The following is a 20349-nucleotide window of genomic DNA, read 5'->3' as shown; positions in this document are numbered from 1 at the left end:
GGCGGGGAGGAGGCGGAAATCTTTTTTTTTTCAATAAAAAATTATATTTAAAAAAAGGTTACAAGGTAAAATCTGAAACTCTGGGAGGCATCTGTGCTTGGGCTGTCCTTGCTCTGCCCTGCCTTCACCACCTGTTGACCATTGTGCTCTCCAACGTCTGCGCACACGTACTCGGTCCTGACAGTTGCTGGGACTGTTCTCTCCTCCTTTGCTGCTTCATTTTACTTCTGAAAATGTCTATCTTCAAGTGAGTTACTAAATTGTCTATTCATTTACCGTCTTCTGCTTAGTCTACCACTGACTCTGTAAGATACAAGAGAAATGAGAGGAATTTTCAATGTTATGAATCGAGTACCCATGTAACATTTAGGATTCAGCTGACTATAGGCATTTTCCTAAATGCATTGCAAATAAAAAATTGTGAACACCCCATTTCCTTTTAAGTTTTGTTATTTGACAACATTTTTGAAGGGTTTGTTAATAGCTCCTGGTTAAAATATGTGCAGTATATTCTATTTTAAGTAATCATGTTTTATTTTAAAATAAAACAAATCAACAGATGTAGATTATGTAATTCGGATTTGTAACTCTGAATAGCCAAGATCATATAGATCATATAGATGAGACTATAGGTAGATTAGGTATAAGTTGTGCATTGATTCTTCATTTCCCTAAAATAACCAGAAACTTAACAGTGGATTATATAATAACAGAAGAAGCCTGAGGGAGAAATTCTCAGTTCTTTATTATTTCCTGAGATCATACATTGTGCCTTATTGAAATTTATAATATTCAATATCTTTTCATCCCATTTCCTACAAACATCCGGCACAAAGAACTGATTCATTAGCTTTACATAACAGTGGTCATTAATAGGTTCATAATCAATCCATATTGCCTGAATCAAACCAATCACACTAAAGTTTTTGCATATTCATCCCTCTGTTTTTCTAAAATCAACTAAATTAGATCTGTAAATCTACAGACTCTTTTACAAACTGTTACTATCTGACCATCATAAACACCCGAGGAAGAAGGTCGGTCTATTTTTTTCTGTTCTGTGGTACTGAAGAGAGAATGTGGGGTGTTCTCATCACCTGGGTTTGAAGATCTTATCTATTTTCCTGCCAGTAACAGTAATTCTATAATGGACGTAAGCTTCCTTATTAGCAGCCCTGGTTACAGGTTGATCAAGGACATCCTGTTAGCCCTTTAGATGCTGATTGACACTTTTAGAATGTTGCTTACACATCTTTCTGTGACCTGCTGCCTTTCCTCTTTTTCAAACCAGTAGAAAAATGCGTGAATGAAACCCTTTGTAGAATTACCTGGTCCAGTTTCTAGAATAAAGCAGAAGAGTACACTTTATCTAACCCTTCCTTCCTTCCTTCCTTCCTTCCTTCCTTCCTTCCTTCCTTCCTTCCTTCCTTCCTTCCTTTCTTCCTTTCTTTTCCCTTCCTTCTTTTCTGTTTTTCTTTTCTTCTTCCTTTTGCCTTTTCTTTTTTCTTTTTTGGTCATGTTTATACAATGTACTCTTCTCCCTTTTATTAAACAGATTCTTTTTTTCCTACATTATAATCCAAATACAGTTTCCTGTTCCTTTATGCTCAGTTCCTCCCTACTACTCCTCCCAACCAGATCCATTTTCCTTTCTTTCTCCTACTAGAAAGGAACAGGCTTTCATGAAACATGATAAGATGAAGCAAAGACCAGCATATCAAAGTTGATGGAGCCAAGCCAAAAGGAAAACAATAGAGACCCACAAAAAGGCCTAAGAATCAGAGAGCCACTCATTTGCACACTCGGGAGTTCCATGTATGCTGAGGGCCTGGTGTAGACCCACGCAGGCCCTGTGCTTGCTGCTTCTTTCTCTGTGAGTGCATAGGAGCTTTTCTCAGTTGTTTTGAAGGTCTTGTCCTCCTGGTATCCTCTGTCCTCTTCCTCTCTCTTCTTCTTTTGGCCTCTTTATCCACAGAGTCCACTGATCCATGAGGGTAGGGATTTAATGGAGACATTTTGTTTAGAGCTGTATGTTCCAAGGTCTCTCTCTGTGAAATGTCTGGTGGTGGGTCTCTGTATTTGCTCCCATCTGCTATAGGTGGAAGCTTCTCTGACGATGTCTTTGTTCCCTTTTCAAATCTTTATTCACAGTAATATTTTAATTGAATTTATAAATATTGTTCGGTGCATATGCAAATTCCTAGTTGAGGTTTTTTCCCAAAATGATTTTGTGTATTTGTGTGCAAGTATGTAGAGGTGTGTGTGTGTATGTGTGTGTAGGCTGTAGGTTCACTTTGGCTGTCAGTTTTTAGTTTCTGTCCATTGTTTTGAGCTGAAGTCTGCTGCTCAGCAAGTCCCAAGGAGCTTCCTCCCTCCCTGCCCCCAGAGCTGGGGGTATAAACACTCAGCATCACACTCAAGTTTCACATGGTTTCAGGACATCAGTTCAGACTCTCTATCATGCAAAAAAAAAAACCAACAACAACAACAACAAAAAACATTTTATCAACTGGTCTATTTCCCTAGTCCTGGAACTGATTTTTGCAATCTGATTTCTATTAACTAAAAAGGTCTGAGTGATACATTTTAAATTGACATATTCTGGAACAGAATAGAAAATAAAAATCACTTGTTCTTTCTTTTGAAGTTTACTAGATTGGTGTGTGTGTGCATGTGTGTGTGCGTGTGTGTGCACATATGTCGTGTGCATAGAGACTGTTGTGTGAACACAACCAATGAGTTATAGTTTTGAAAATTTAGGCAGTGCTGGTTCAGTAGAGGGTAATTAACAAACAGACAATGTGTAATTATTTCTTTTTTTAGAGCAGTGACTCCTATTAAGAAAAATGCCCTTCAGCTGTGTCATTGCCCAGCCCTCGCCGGCACCCTCAGATCCACACAGCTTCTCAGGAGCTTCTCTTTGTGATACACTAATGGTGCATGGCTGTGCCATTAACGTGCTCTGCAATTCCCTGAGACTCATATCTGTTCTTCATCACCAACCCACAAACATTCCCTTGCCTATTTTTTTTTTTTTTTTTGGTCTTCAGTGCATTTAGTCGTAATTATGATCAAGACACCAAAAATGTACAGTAATATGTGTATTAAGCTTTGGAGGCCAAGTTTGTTGTTCTCATTATCTTTGTGACAACAGAAACAACTAGTCTTGAGTTAGGCCTAACACACGATGCCACACCCACGGGGCCTGGCAAAGGAAGTCCTGTCGTTGAGAGTAGTATAGTATTTAGACACTGGTCTGCCCACAAAGGCAGCAGAGTCTGCAGATGCGCATAGAGTAGGAAAATGCAGCTTCTGAATATTCAGCTGTGTGCACCACTGGACATTTTCTCATAACAGCGTTTATATCTGCAGCAAGCCTGCTGAGCCTTAATGTAATTTTATTAATAATTACTTCCAGGGTTGCAAAAATATTTCATTCCAGGAGCACGGACTCCAATGTCAAAAACTTTGTAGTGCACACATTTTGTCAGAAGGCCAAAGATTTCAGTGGAAAAGACTGAGTCAATATTTGTTTTGATCTCAAGCTTAGTCTTCTTAAAGCCGCCTGATGCCTGTGGTTTAGATTACAGAGGGCTCCAAGTGGAGATTTGTATGTAATTGATTATCTGTGTGGGGAGCTGAGCTACTGGTGTATTTCTGCAAATAGAAGAGGACCAGAGTGTCCTGATGTCAGAAACGCCCCGTGAATATGATTAATTCAGGTTGAAAACAGACTTCAAACATTAGTTTGTTTAAAGCTTATTTCAGTATAATAAAAATATATTCAAGGTTTTCTTGTCTCTTTCATTAACTGTAAAAAAATTATCATTACTGAAACCAAATTAGGAGAAGGGTGTGGTTTTTTGGCTGACAAGGCCAGATCACAGTCTATCACTGAGGGAAGTCAGGGCAGGGTGAGGGTGTGGTCCTTTGGCTGACAATGACAGATCACAGTCTATCACCAAGGGAAGTAATTTCAGAAACCAAAGCAGGAACTCGAAGCAGAAACCACAGAGGAAGGATGATAGCTGCCTCATTCTCAACCTAACCCTTAGCTAGGGTTCTCATACAGTCCAGAGTCACCTGCCCAGGGAGTGCTGCCTGCCACAGCAGAGTGAAAACGCCTACAAGATTAACACTCTAGGCTATTCCACAAAGACATCATGCCCACGGGCCAGTCTGAGTAGTCAGTTCTCCAATCTAGACTTTCCTTCCAGATGCCTGTGGGCTGAGTCAAGCTCACAGTCAAAGGTCCATAAAGAAAGCATAAGTTTAATCAACTGCACCCATGCTGAAAGGCACCATGATGATGATACGGTGTGTTTCTGTCATCCTTAATGTTTCTTCAAGCTCTTTCTAGTAGTTCCCCATCACGCCTGGCTTATGGTCCTCGCTGACCTGTTTTCTAATATAAAATGGATTTTCTTGCTTGTGGGGCCACACAGTAGGTCCACATTGGGGCCACACAGTAGGTCCACTTTGCACCATGCTTAGTTAACTCAATTCATCTACCAGCTGCAACCACATGGTTACCAGAGCAGTCTGCTCAGCATTTCCGCAGCACACACAACATGCTGTACATTTCTGCTATTGCTGTGAAGGGCATTTATTCTCCTTTCTAATCTAAGAATGTGGTCAGGATTTACTTAGACCTTTTTTTTTGGGGGGTGGGGGCATATCTTTTATCCCCTCAGCTAAATAATGGAGGTTGAATTTATGAGTTAAATTTTTTTAAATATTTATTTATTTATTATGTATACAATATTCTGTCTGTGTGTATGCCTGCAGGCCAGAAGAGGGCACCAGACCTCATTACAGATGGTTGTGAGCCACCATGTGGTTGCTGGGAATTGAACTCAGGTCCTTTGCAAGAGGAGGCAATGCTCTTAACCTCTGAGCCATCTCTCCAGCCCCATGAGTTAAATTTTGAATAAAAAGATTTTTAGCTCATGTGTGGATGTGTGCATATGAGTACAGATTCCTGCAGAAGCCAGGGGTATGCGGTGCCCTCAAGCTGGAGTAACTGGTGGATAAGAACTGCTTGACATGGCTTCTGGGAATCTAGCTTGGGTGTTCTCTGAAACAGTGGCAAGTGTTCTGGCCTTCTAGCCATCTCCCCAGCCCTATAAATATATTCTCACGTCCTCAGGATATCCCCACGCTCGTGTGCTACTCTGTGTTTCTACTGTAAGTATTGAGGGTCCGCTGCCTCCATTATCTCCGATATCTTATACGGCTGTCTGTGGGGAAATATTGCTGATGAACTCTGTGCTCAATTACATTTTCCTGCATCTCAGCATTTCTCAGACGTTATCCTCATCCTTCCTATCTGGTAGCATCACAAAGATATGCACCTACCTTACTCATATTTTTATTTAGGAGTACTATTTATTTACATAAGGAGATAAGGTCTTACTCTTTAGCCAGGACTAGCTGTGAATGCCTAACAATCGTCAGGTCTCAGCCCTGTAAGGGGTGTGAGTATAGTGGTCAACCTCTGCACCCTGTTCAGGATAATGTTTTTAATGGTGGTTGCTATTCTAAGAGGTAGCTATAGTCTCCATTTAAAAGGCAGCATGCTAGTGTGAGTATTTTTCTCTGAATAGGACTTGTTCTTAACTTTTACAAAGATTTTTGAGGACTTGAGGTGTTTTTTTTTTTTTTAATTTTGAAGCAGACTGATTTGTCCTTTTATCGGACTTGTGATGATTTAGCAAAACCAATTTATTTCTGATTCTGTTGGTTTGGGTTGTCTCCTTTTTTCTGATAGTGGGACAAGAATCTGTCCATCTTGCTCATTTTCTCAAAGAACCAGTTCTTGCATTTGTTAAGTTTTTTCCTCTATTTCTGTTCTGTTTTGTTTCAATTTCATCAATTTCCAATCATAATTTATTATATTTTATGGAGACTCCTGGGTTTGGGTTTACTTTGTTATTATTTTTCAAATTCTTGACTTTCATTTTAAGTCATCATTTGTGCTCCTTCCTATTTTTTAACGTGTGAGCTTGAAGCTTTAGATTGCCTCCATAGAACTTCTTTTAGTGTTTCCCAGAGGTTTTGCTGTGGTTGTTTCTTTTCATTTCGTATAACTTCTGCTTTGAGTATTCATCATTCAGTAATGTTTTGTTTACTCTTCAAAAGTTGCATAATTACTGGAGACTCATTTGCCATTGACTTTATGCTTTAGCGTGTTGTGATCAAGAAAGATGTCCAGGTATTTCGGTTTTCTACAATGTGCTAATCTTTTCTCTGCTGTTGTGTATTTGAAATATGTCATCTTGGGCTGTTCTCCCATCTTCTTCAGGTCTTTACACAAATGCGATTCTCCACTGACAGGTCTAATAGCAATAGCATGATATTTTGCCTTGCCATTTTTCTATCTTTCTTAATATTCTTTGTAACTTTTCACTGGGCTGCTTTTAAACTAACTTATCGATATCCCATATTTGTGTATCTTCCCATATACTTCAAAGAACAATTTTATCAGCTTTTAGTGAGCGTTTTGTTTGTTTCTTTTTTGTTTTTGTTTTGTTTTATTTCGAGGCGGGGTTTCTCTGTGTAGCTTTGGAACCTGCCCTGAAACTTGCTCTGTAGACCAGGCTGTCCTTGAACTCACAGAGATCCACCTGCCCCTGCCCCAGAGCTAGAATTAAAGCACTTAAACCTGTCCTAGTCAGTGTTCTTGCTACTCACTTTTTTTTCCCCTCATTCTTCGCCTGTGATCAGACCAGGGTTTATTCTGGAATGAAGGAAGTATGCTTCAAGCTGCCTTTGAATTCCTGCATAGATGGTGAGCTTCAATAAGAGTCAGCCCCAAATCTGTGTTCTCTCACATGTTTGTAAAGATGTGAACTGAAGAGGTTGACCTTGTTGGCTGAACAACAGACACATCTTCTGAGGTCATGTCTCGTGTGCTAATGCACGTTCTTCACAGAGACTCTGCACACAGCTTCCTTTAAAGAACACTGTTTTTTCAACTGGTTAAGGGTTAAATGCCTATGGCTGTGTCATAAAGTCAGAACTTGACAGGAATGGAGAGAACAAAGCCTCCGTTTACCCAAGTCGATCTTCCTGCTATATCTGAAACACTTGGACCTTCTAATTCTGAGCCTCGTTAGGTCTCAGGAGTACAAGCACAAATGTTTCTCAGTAGCAACACTTGTGATTTTTTTTTTTTTTTAAGATAAAGTCTCGCTACTAGTTTCCTTATTGAGTATTTCTCCTTTGGGTTGTGTTTTCTGGCAATTGTTGATATAATACCACTCTCCCTTTCTTTGTAGATTTTATTACTTCCTCTCCCTTATTGTCCCTTCACCATAGTCTCAACCAGAACAGACGAGGGCCACATGAACTTAGTCCATCATCTCAGAAGGTAATGTTTTCCTGTGTTTTCTAAAATCAGTCAGAGTTCAGTCACTGGCCAGTCTTTCACAACTATCATGTCCATCCATCCCATTGCTGGCATCATTTCCCTTTCCTCCCTAGACCTTAGACAAACAGAATAACGTATGCTTTAAGGAAGAAGTGCAAAGACAAAGTTTTTGTTCTGGGTTGTTTTAGGAGGCCAGGCTACCCAAACCCCCCAAATAAACACAGAAACTGTATTAATTAAATCACTGCTTTGTCAATTACTTAAGTGTATTACTTGGCAGCTCTTACATCTAGAAATAACCCATTTTCATTATTTTATATTCTGCCATGAGGCTCGTGGCCTACCAGCAAGGTTCCAGCTGGCAGTTCTTGCCTTTCCCCACTGGTGGCTACATGGCATCTCTTACTCTGCCTTCTTTTTCCCAGCATTCAGTTTAGTTTTCCCGCCTAGTATTTCTGCTAAGCCACTGGCCAAAACAGATTTATTCATTAACTAATAAAAAGCAACACAGAGACAGAAGAACTTTCCATACCACTGGGTGACAGCCCAATATTCTCAATGTTTTCTAAGAACAAGACAGGTTTATCTTAAAATAATACAATAAAACTAGGCATTAGTGATAAACACCTTTAATCCCAGCACTCAGGAGGCAGAGGCAGGCAGATCTCTGTGAGTTTGAGGCCAGCTTGGTCTACAAGCAAGTTCTAGGTCAGTCTCCAAAGTTACACAGAGAAACCTTGTGTCAAAAAACAAAACAAACAAAGTACTAAATGCCGCCTGTTCATGAAACTACACATTGATTCCTGGTCCCTTACTTCAGACTTCGGAGAATGAGCACTGTGTACAATGGATATATGAATAACTTGGTAGGTGAAGGAATTCTTTTTTACATCACCACAGAGCATGAACAACCAAAATTACTGCCAAATACCCTTACATGAATCCCATCTCACTTTAATAAATCTTGTGTCCTTGTTAGTGACAAGAGGTTATTTTCTTCTTTTATTACAAACGGAAAGGATAAGAAGGAAACAACTGACTAAACGTGAGGGTCTTTAAGATGACTCAAAGTTTGCTCATGGAGTCTGAGACACAATGAATGGATCAGAAAATTGCAACAGACATATCCCTAATTATGAGAGACTTCTACCCGTCTCACCCTTCCATGTGAAGTATGCTGCAACTCCAGGGAAAAAATAAAAAATATTCCTTACAGAACGGTTTCAGGGCCTCAGTTTCATACTTGTCCTTGTTGGCACACTACTAACTTTTCCCACTTTGAACTAGGTATTCTGGTTAGGCCTCTCAGTAGTGTGTTACCAAGTATATAAATCATTAAGTACCTAAAATACTAGGATAGAAATACTAGGATAGTATTTTAAGGTTGTGTAGTAAAACTTAAATGATATGTTTCAAATAAAGAACTAGATTTAAAATAAGTATTCCATAATTGAGGACATTGTTATTTTAATGGTTTCACCCAACCATGTTTCTGTAACTTCTTTTGTATTCAGTAAGGAATTACTTGTGGCCCAGTTTTTCCTCAAGGCATGTGAGTAAAGAATACATGTATATAAAACCTTCAAAGGAATATACCCACGTACATGGTTGTGGTTGTGGGATGTGTATATTTTTTCCATATTATACAGTTCCTTTTCTTTATTGTTTAGATATTTTTGGGAAGCAAAAACATGCTTATTTTAGTAGTATAACTGAATAACCTTCAGCAAAACTGCCTTAAAAGATAATCCAAACCATTGAGTAGGATAATGAATCAGTGATTTAGTAAATTCAGAGTGATTAATGTAGTACCCCCTTGCTGATATTCCTGTGAAAGTTCTTCCATGCAAAGGAAGACAGTCAATAAAAAATAAATAAGGGGTAGCCAAACCTGTTCACCTTTCTTCAGTGGTCAACTCATTATGGCTGTCATTTCAGAACATCACAGAATACACAGGTTCAAAATATCTCCATCATGTACACCAAAACCCAGAGATAAAACAATTGTTAATGCAGTAAATGCCAAGAGCTGATTAAAGAAAATCACTGTCTTCTCTCCAGCAATTAGAGGAGAACTGTCTCTAAACACTGACCTTAGAGTTAGAACAAAAAAACACAAAGCAAATGTGCAGGATAGCGCTAACAGTATAGGCTTTTAATTCTTTTGAAGAGACCAGCGTTTTATGTTTGAAAACCCATAATAGAACCTGACAGACCTGAGCCATGCAAAATTAGGGATGATTCCATTTTGTTAATTAAAAGACTTCATTTTGGGGTAGTTTTCCATTTATAGAAAAATTAAGCAGAAGGTGCGAGGGTCCTCATGCATTGCTCACCACACCCATCCCTCTATTACTGCCATTTCAAGGTTTGTTACATCTTACCTCTGATAAGTCAAGGCATCGGCATCCAAGGCTTTAGTAAATCAAATGTTCACTCAACAGCCTTCTAAACTCTGTGTGTTTTAGAAAATGTATAACAAGAGCTTAATATTTCAAAATCATACAAAACAATTTAAAGTGCTAACAATGTTCCTCTGTCCTAGCTATTCTGTCCTTACTGCTCCTTATGACTGTAATGCCAACACCATTAGGAAACTTTTTATTTTATGCAGAGTTTATTTGGTCAGAATGTCATACAGTTTACATGTTACACATTTTTTGTTGTTGTTGTTTGCATCCTTTGCTTGAACATGTGATTCAGGACATCTTGTGTTTTCATGTGGCTCAGTTTCTTTTCACCAGACCATTAATACATGAGTGTTCCCGACTGTGTTTTCTATTAACCCACTGGAAGACATGCTGATTGCCTCTAAGTTTTGATAATTATGAAAAATCCCCTGTAAGCACTCAGGAGCACGCTTCCTTTGAAAATAAGTTGCTAAAGTATCTGAGTAATTACCAAGGAGCTCGCTGGTGAATGGCATGTTAAAGCCATATTTAAATTAATAAGAAGTAATCAAAGTGATTTTCAGAGTGGGTCTACCATTTTGCACCCCTTTAAGTAGTAAAATGGAAGTTTTTATGCTTTGCATTTGTTTTACTACAATAGTCACACTATAATTTTGTTTGAATTTGGAATTTTCTAGTGACCTATGATATAAACATGACTTCACATGTATGTTTTCCTTGTGTTTATTTTCTTTGGTGAAGGGTTGTCATATACATAAATACATACTTTGGTTTACTACTTTTATCTGTTTGTTACTTTTAGAAAGATTTTTTTACCTGTTTTTAATATCAGAGAATTTGCTCAACCATATTTATCTTATATCCCCAGTACTTCCTGAATGTTAGTTCTCCCTTTAATACACTGTTATTTATTTTTCAGTGGATTCTGTAATTCTATCTAGTTTGCATGTACTTAAGAAGAACACATGTGTTGGAGGGAGGTCACTTGTTGATTCCCGGCCTCCTGGCTAGCTTAGACTCAAAATAATCACAAAGACACTGTTAATTAAATCACTGTTTGGCCCATTAGCTCTAGATTATTATTGACTAACTTTTACATATCAATTTAACCCACTTCTAATCTGTGTATAGCTACATGGCTGTAACTTACTGGCTAAAGTTCTGGTGTTTGTCTCTGGTGGGGCTACATGTGTCTCTCTGACTCTGCCTCCTTTCTCCCAGCATTCAGTTCTGTCTTCCCCACCTACCTAAGTTCTGCTCCACTATAGGTCCAAAGCAATTTTTTATTTATTAATGCTAATCACAGCATACAGAAGAAAATCCCACATCATGCATGTGTTTTTAATACCTTTAAGTGGATGTCTTGGAGTTGAGCTCAGTGTCAAGAATATGAGCAAACTTCCTGAGGCATCTCTATGCCATCATGGAGTATTCTAAATATGTAACATGCTTGTCTTGTTTAAAATCCTTCACTAGTAGATCTTTGGTAGTCAGGGTCCATGCTCCTTTTCAAAATGTAAGAACACCTTCTCCTGCTTATCTACTTGTCTCTGCAAACTCAGGTCTTCATGTTGTATGTTCTAGGCACGACATGTTGGTTTAAGAGAGTGACCATAATATCTTCTTTCTTTGCTTGGACTTATACTTTATTTGCTTGTTAGAAGCAGCCCATACAGACATGGCTCCCAGTGTCTGTGGATGCACAAGTTACATGCTTAATCCATGGGCAGGGATATGTATCTGCTTCCTGTTACTCTGTGTAGAATCCAAATAACCTTGCTTTCTCTATAACAATCTCTGGTGGTATATTAAAGTCATGCCTTTTTAAGGGGAAGGATCATGAACAGATTAAAGGATCTGATTAGAAAATCCTTGTTGTCAATCTAAGATGGAAGTGTTTAGGCTGTCTGGAAAGCCTATGGTTCTTCACAGTAAATTTTATATGGAAAAATAGTGACAAATACTTGCAAACCTCATTTTCTTTTCTTCTGAAACTAAAATGTGTGTGATATCTAAATTATAAAGTCATTAAAATATCAGTCAATATAATTAATAACCAAAAGTTTTGATCTAACTCCAAGTTATTGGAAATGCAGGTTATTACAAATATCTTCCACACAATTGTGAATTTGAAAGTTTTCAAAACTTTACTTTTATGAAAAGGAAGTTTAACTACTTACTGAGCTTCGGTTTTGTGTACAAAGTAAGGTCGGTTAGATGTAATCATGTCAGTGGCACTGTTAGAAACACTCCTCCTGGTCACCATTATTGCTGCAATAGAGCAGGATGACTCCACCCAGTTAGGGTGAGCTCAGGAAAGTGACTCTTGGCTGCCACCTTTCTCAGATTTCTGCCTCAACAGTAGTGTTGACTCCACATAATTCAACACCCTTCACGACTATTAACAATGCCTCATCCATGTGAAATTTAAAGGCAACATCTTCTCAATTAGATTCCATAGAGCTTTAAGCATCACCATGCCCTTGGTGGTTACTGGATGGTAAACTGAGGACCCTGGATCTTTTTTTTTTTTTTTACTTTTGTTATTATTACTTTATCAATACTAGGAATCAATATTTCCACTTCCTCCCCTTCTCCCACTTTCCTCCTACTGCCCCCCTCTCCCTCCCCCTCTAGTCCTAAGAGAGGGCAGGATACCAAGGCCCTCCCCACTCCAACCAGGCTTAGGAAGGTATGCATCCAAATAGACTAGGATCCCAAAAAGCCAGAACATGCCACAGAGACAAATCCCAGTGCCATTATCATTGGCTTCTCAGTCTGCCCCAATTGTTAGCCATATTCAGAGGGTCCAGTTTGATCCCATGCTCGTTCAGTTTCATTCTAGCTGGTTTTGGTGAAGTCCCATTAGTTCAGGCACACTGTCTCAGTGGGTGGACCAACCTCTCACGGTCCTGACTTCTTTGGTCATATTCTCCCTCCTTCTGCTCTTCAACTGGACCTTGGGATCTCAGTCCAGTACTCCTATGTGGGTATCTGTCTCTATCTCCATCTATTGCCAGACAAAGGTTCTATGGTGATATTCAAGATAGGCATCAGTCTGACTACAGGACAAGGCCAGTTCAGGTACCCTCTCCTCTACTGACCAGGGTCCCAGCTGGGGACATCCCTGTGGACATCTGGGAACCCCTCTAGAGCCAAGCCTCTTGGCAACCCTACAATGCCTCCCTTAATTAAGATATCTTCTTCCTTGCTCCAATATCTGTCCTTCCTCCATCTCAACCATCCCACTTCCCAAGCTCTCCCCAACCCTCCCCTTCTCCCTTCTCTCTCTCTCTCCCTCTCCCCTTCCCCCACCCCAAACTCACCTCTTGGTTTCAACTTTTGCCTGGTGATAATTTCTGCTTCCAATTTCCAGGAGGATATATATATGTTTTTCTTTGGGTTCACCTTATTACTTAGGTTCTCTAGGATCATGAACTATAGGCTCAATGTCCTTTGTTATGGCTAGAATCTACTAATGAGTGAGTACATACCATATTCATATTTTTGGGTCTGGGTTATCTCACTCAGGATAGTGTTTTCTACTTCCATCTATTTTGCATACAAAATTCAAGATGTCATTACTTTTTACCACTGAGTAGTAACCTAATGTATAGACGTGCCACTTCCATTGAGGGGCATCTAGATTGTTTCCAGGTTCTGGCTATTACGAATAATGCTGCTATGAACATACTTGAACAAATTCTTTTGTAGTATGATTGGGCATCTTTTGGATATATTCCCAAGAGTAGAATTGCTGGATCCTGAGGTAGGTTGATTTCCAGTTTTCTGAGAAACTGCCACACTGATTTCTAAAGTGGTTGTACAAGTTTGCCTTCCCACCAGCAATGGATGAGTGTGCCCCTTACTCCACATCCTCTCCAGCATAGGTTATCATTGGTGTTTTTTTGATTTTAGCCATTCTAACAGGTGTAAGATGGTATCTCAAAGTTGTTTTGATTTGCATTTCCCTGATAGCTAAGGAAGTTGAATATGTCCTTAAGTATCTTTTAGCCATTTGAAATTCTTCTGTTGAGAATTCTCTGTTCAGTTTAATACCTTATGTTTTAATTGGTTATTTAGAATTTTAATATCTAGTTTGTTGAGTTCTTTATATATTTTGTAGATAAGGCCTTTGTCTGCTCTGGGGCTGGTGAAGATCTCCAATTCAGTGGGTTGTCTTTTTGTCTTAATGACTGTGTCCTTTGCTTTGCAGAAATTTCTCAGTTTTAGGAGGTCCCATTTATTCATTGTTCCTCTTATTGTCTGTGCTACTGGGGTTATATGTAGGAAGTGGTCTCCTGTGCCCATATATTGCAAAGCCACTCCCCACTTTGTCTTCTATCAGGTTCAGTATGGCCAGATTTATATTGAGGTCTTTAATCCATTTGTATTTGAATTTTGTGCATGGTGATAGATATGGATATATTTTCATTCTTCTACACATTGACATCCAGTTGTGCCAGCACCATTTGTTAAATATGCTTTCTTTCTTCCACTGTACAATTTTAGCCTCTTTGTCAAAAATCAGTTATTCATAGGTTTGTGAATTAATAACCAGATCTTTGAGTCGATTCCATTGGTCAACCTCTCTGTTTTTATGCCAATGCCAAGCTGTTTTCATTACTGTGGCTCTGTAATAGATTTTGAAGTCAGGGATGGTAATGCCTCCAGATGTTCCTTTATTATATAGGATTGAGTTGGCTATCCCGGGTTTTTATTTATCCATATAAAGTTGATTATTGTTCTCCTCAAGGTCTGTGAAGAATTTTGTTGTGATTTTGATGGGGATTGTATTGAATCTTTAGATTGCCTTTGATAAACCCTGGATCTTACATCACACCTGCACATTTCTTTTTATGTGTCCTGTTTTGTTTGCATCCCCATTACCTGTTGATTCTGATGATCTTCACTAATTACCTTCCTATCTTCAATCTATTTCTCTCCAACACTGTGAGCCAGATGAGAAGAGGGAGCAACCATGTTTCAAATGGCATCCAAAGTCATGAAGCATTGTGGTCAGCTAGGGATAGTCATAAGGTCCCAAGCTGACCATACAGAGCTGATCAATTCTGGGCAAACTGTGTAGTTCATCACTCAGTAAATCATGTCTCTGGGACTATAGACACCAATAATTCTCCTCTCCTTCTTGTTCACCCTTCTGTGGTTACCTATACCACACCTTACTTCACATTAGGTCGCAATTCTTCACCAAGCAGCATTGTCTGTCTTAGGATTGAGACAGACCACACCATGGCAAACCATCCTCACATGCGAAGCTATGCTCAACAGCACCTGTTCTACTCTAGACATGCTATGATATCTCACCCTAGTAGAAACTAGCCCTCCCTGAGTTCTACTCTCATAACTCTCTGGAGTAGCATCTTCCATGATTCATTTAATGTATCATGTTTTATTATATTTTTAAAAAAATTCCTCTGGCCTTTTTCTGGACATTCTTGTTTTCAGTATCTAATATTTGACAATATGTTTTCAGGGCAACAACAATAAATTCATTGCTTTCTGAATCTGCAAAGTACATTCTGGAATGAGGCAATATTACAAAAATGGAATATTCAAAGGATCAGATGAAGTTAAATGCAGATAAGAGTACATCATTAAGGCACAAAGCCATTTTGCTTTGCTAGTGTAATGTAATAAATGATAGGAGAATCCCCCCTGCCAGAAGTCTTTGTTATTCCCCATGAAAACATTCCTAAATTGTCTTTCAGCCAGAACTAATGTATATAATAAAAAATGCAGTGGCGATGAAGTTGGCAACTGTGTCTTAATGAATATGTGCTGTGAGATTGTACATAATTGACTGCATTGGAGATGCTGGCTTCAGGAGCAGCTCCAGCGCCAGACGCTCCCTCCCAGACCCTCTCCACTGTCCCCCTGGACAGGCTAGCTTTGACATATGAAAAGGCAATTAAATCTGTTTAGCTTGTGCAGGGATGAGAATAAGGTTGTGCCGGGTCCCCATACAAGACAGGCATTAGATTTATTTTGTTTTTGTTCTTTTATTAAAGGTTTTTCTTTTTTTTCCTTTCTTGCAATGGAATCTCTCAACTGAGATATTGGTTTTCCTAAAGGTGTCACTCAACCAGAGAATGTTTTTTTCAGGCCTGCAAGAAAATTTAAAATGCTTCTGTTGATGGAATAAGTAAGAACACAGGACAAGCCTTCTCACCCATTTAAATCAGCATTATGGCTTCAGTCTGAAAATTCACGACTGTTCCATTGCTCCCCAAAGGTTCTTGCGACAGGTCACCTGGCATATAAAATCCAGATGGCTGCCGGGGTTCAAGATGGACCTTTATTTTGCCAAGAGATGGGAATCAAGCAGGGGGCAAGGTGCTAAATGGGGGAGTCATTCAGTGCACTGACCAGCACAGGTTTCTGGAAGTTAGTACAAAGAAAGGCATTGAAACCACTGGCTCAGTGCACAGCGGTTGGCAAGGAGGGCAAGGAGGAGAAGAGCTGATGTTAGGAGCAAAAGAAAAAGAAACGGTTTGATCATTTCTTTATAGTTCAGCATTTTATCCATCCCATAGCAGCCTTACAGATCTGTATCACAAAAAAGCATTATCCCAGGCAGGCAGACAATGTGACAGGCACTACCCAAATGACTGTCACTGGAAATGTTGTGTGGAGGAGATGGGCTTTTCTGATGGAAGGGGGCCAGTCAGAAAAAGACAACAATAATACCAATGACTAAATGGTTCGGACCATGCTTCCAGCCCACAAAAGAGTGAGGCACACAGACAGGTTTAGCTGGTGTGACATCTCAAGGGAGATAAATGTTCTGTTACTTTTTTAAATGAAAGGAAACTGAGATATTGGAGGTTAAGGACTTTTCAAGGTCACAGTGCTAGTGAATAGGCAATCTGAATTCGGGAATACCATGGACTCCACAGCACAGGTGCATCAACTCCAGAGATCATTGCCCCACTTCTTTATGTAAGTATAGCTCTGAGAACTTTTACAATGAGCTGATAGGATCCTTATGTGGCCCATGAATTTTATGAAAAAAATACATAGATATAAATATACATTTGCTCCTTGTCTTACTGTGGGGTTATATCCTAATTGTGTGAAAATGTGCAGGCTGGAGGTACACTGAACCGTCCCAGACTATAGAAGCCCATCCGGAGGTGAGGTGGGACATTGCAGAATGTTGTCATTTAATCTCGTGTTGGACAGGCTCATACTCACCCCTCAGCATTTTTGTCTGAAAGGGAATTGCATTATGCAACATTAGAAATAGAATAATTTCTTTCAAGACTGGAGAATAGATTCTATGTAATTCATGGGTCTCTGCATCACAGTTAGGTGAAAGATAGTATAACTCTAGCCAGGGTAGGTGAAGGACACCAGTATAGTTCATAAAGTTGAGATGTGTTAGAAACTTATGCTTGTCTATTCTTTCCTAGACAACATTTAGAAGAACAAATTTAGTTTCCTGGTGCTTACAGTTTCAGAGGGGTATAGTATGTGATCCTTGAGATGGGAACATGGCAGCAAGCAGCCAGGCATGGTGCTGGGGCAGCCGCTGAGAGCTCACATCTTATTTACATGTAGGAGGCAGAGAGAGCTAACTGGGAATGGTGTGGCCCTTCGAAGCCACAAAACTCACCTGCAGTAACACAATGACTGCTCACAGCCACACTTCATAATTCTTCCCACTCAGGTCTATCAACGGAGAACCAAACATTCAGATACATGAGCCTATGAGGACGATTCTTACTAAACACCATAGGGTGACTCTGGTCTGGAGGAGAAAAGTGTTCAATGAAGTGTGCAGAGACTCGAACTTTGCTAAAGAAAGAACTCAGACAATGTGTAACGATCCTGCTGGCACAGAAATAAAACCCTTAAACAAGCTTAAATATAATGTGCTAAAATGTACCAAATTCATTTCGAGCCACACATACATAAATATCATACAAAAATAAAATGTATCAATCATGTTCAGAGTACTCATGAATATCACAAAAACTAGTCAATAAAAAGAACTGAATCTTGATCCCACATTTTCTGTACAGCCTCCACCCATTGACGTGTGCTCATGGAGGGTTTGAGTCATAAACCGAAGAAGAGGTTGGAAAATTAGAGTGTTGTAGATCCTGTGGCAAGAATACTTCCAGGTGAACCGAGTTCAGTTCTCAAGACCCATGCTGGACAGCTAATCCTCCTGCAACTCCAGCAACGTGTGGTCTGATACATTCTTCATGACTCCATAGAAGTTGCTCTCCACAAAAACAACAAAAAAATATTTAAAGTCTCATAAATCTGTAAGCAATAGCAGCCTGTTGTGTCTGAGATGACAGCTAATGACACCTCACAGGCCTTAAAGAGAAAAGTCTACTTCCCAAGATGCCGTGTGTGAGAAGAACACAAAGTCTTGTAACATCATCTATGAACAACAGCATGGGTGTGTGAGGACCGCTGTCACTGCATTTGGCCCCAGGATACAGAGACCAGGAAGATGCACTCTTGGGTGCTTGCAAGCTCTGAGCCATGAAGGCCATCGCTAATATACTGTGCAAATTGAAGGTTTAAGACAGTACCGATACACAGAGGCAGAATATGTGTCCACAGTTAACGGGAGAACTTTCTCTCTCTTCTACCTCACCCTTGATACTTTAATTTCCCAATGGATACTTGTTTTCATTGGAGAGGATATTTTAGAAACAACAAACCAGCAAATAAATGAAAAATGTTTTTCCTGTGGCTTGAGAACTTCACGCATATATGTAATGCATGCTGATTAAATATATACTCCATTCATTTGACACAAAATCTTCCCCATCATTCCCATCACTTTTCTTCCAAATTTCATGTTATTGCATTTTTAAACCCACAAAGTTCACTAAGTGATGATTGTGAACAAACACCTACTGAAGCTTGAGTAGCCCTTGAAAGGATTCTTGGACTCTTTCACATCCTTCTTCATCTGTGACTTCTGTATCTCTGCTATAAACCCTGAAATAAAACTACTCAAGAAAGAAACAGCAAAACATATTTCTATCTTTTCTACATGTACCCAGAAAGTACATCAGCTGTCCCTTGTGTTTCCTACAATCACGTTTACTGAACGTGTAAACGTTATATTTTTCTTATACTCATTTTCTGAAAAACACATAAACAACATTGCATCCCCTTTGAGTCTTATTAATAATCTAGGCATGATTTTATGTGAGGAGCTTGGGATCCACAGGTTTTGGTATCCACACAATGTCTCAGAATCAGTCTCCCAAGCATAACAATGAACAGTTATAACAATGGAAACAAACATCTCCTCTACCCTTCTAGTATAGACTAGTGGTTTTTAATCTTAAAAAGTTTTAATTTTACACATATGAGTGCTTTACCTGCATGTGTGTCTGTACACCCTGCATATGTCTAGTACCCATGGAGACCAGAAGAGGGCAGTAAATCCCCTGGAACTAGAGTTAATGACATTTGTGAGCCACCGTGGTAGTGCTGAGAATCAAACCCAAACCTTCTGCCAGAACAGCCCGTTTTCTTAATCACAGAGCCATCTTTCCAACCCATGATCCAGTGAATCTTAAATGACAAAATTTTCATTTTGATCATAAAATCACATGGAATGTTACCACCTCTTTTAGCTCCTAGCACTAAGCCGTTTTGGACAGTCTCTGCTGTGAGTCTGTGCTCACAAGCTTGATCTGATCCCATTTTGTGTTTTTCTTTTTTCTGGCTCTATCCGAGACCTCTAGCTTATAGTCCTATGCATGGGCAGAATTTCTCTCTGTGCATCTTACATAATTAAAGGGCTTGGTGAGTGGAGCATGCCTTCTTGGGAGTCTTGCTTTGAGAGGTGAACACCACTGTCAAATAGTAAATGGGGCGGAAGTGCTGGTTGTGGAGTAACACTCTGCTTTGTCCTATGTGCCAGAGTGCAAATAGAGAGAAAAACAAACAGAATGCAGATAAAAGGAAATTGTGGCATTTCCTTTGCTATATAAATTAGTATGAAAAGAAGGAAAATGATAGATTTAAGCTATTTGAACATTTTTGAAATTTTAACCTGCATACAATGTATTTATCATTTTATACTTTATTTAAGGCTATTTATCACACTTGCCTATACTAAGACTTACTTGTGCATATGTGTGAGTTCTTTCTCATGTGCTAATCTCTCTAGGAATGTGTACATGCGCTCACCTCTGTTTGTGTTTTTTCCTCTTCTTCCATCAAATGATTTAAAGATAGCATAGAGAGGAATACAAATCAAAATACATGCAATGAAAATACAAAGAGAGTATGACATGTATGAGATGATAACCAACATTTATAGAACTTTATCTATTTTTAATGTTTATGAAACATTTTTTCCCTGTTTGTGAATGCAGCGATGATGTTTCATTATAAATTCAGAGGTAGAGAGTCAGGCAGACAGATAGATTACAGATAGACTAGTTGATGTGGGATTTCCCTCTGTATGCTGTAAATATGTTTTATCACCAGGTATAATAAAGAAACTGCTTTGGTCAATAACTTAGCAGAGTAAAGGCAGGCTGGAAGATTATATATATA

This window comes from Alexandromys fortis, unplaced genomic scaffold (genome assembly GCF_014885135.2).
Source record: "Alexandromys fortis isolate MF-2015 unplaced genomic scaffold, M_Fortis_MF-2015_v1.1 scaffold_68, whole genome shotgun sequence".
In the NCBI taxonomy this organism is placed as follows: Eukaryota; Metazoa; Chordata; class Mammalia; order Rodentia; family Cricetidae; genus Alexandromys; species Alexandromys fortis.
This window is presented reverse-complemented; position numbering follows the sequence as displayed.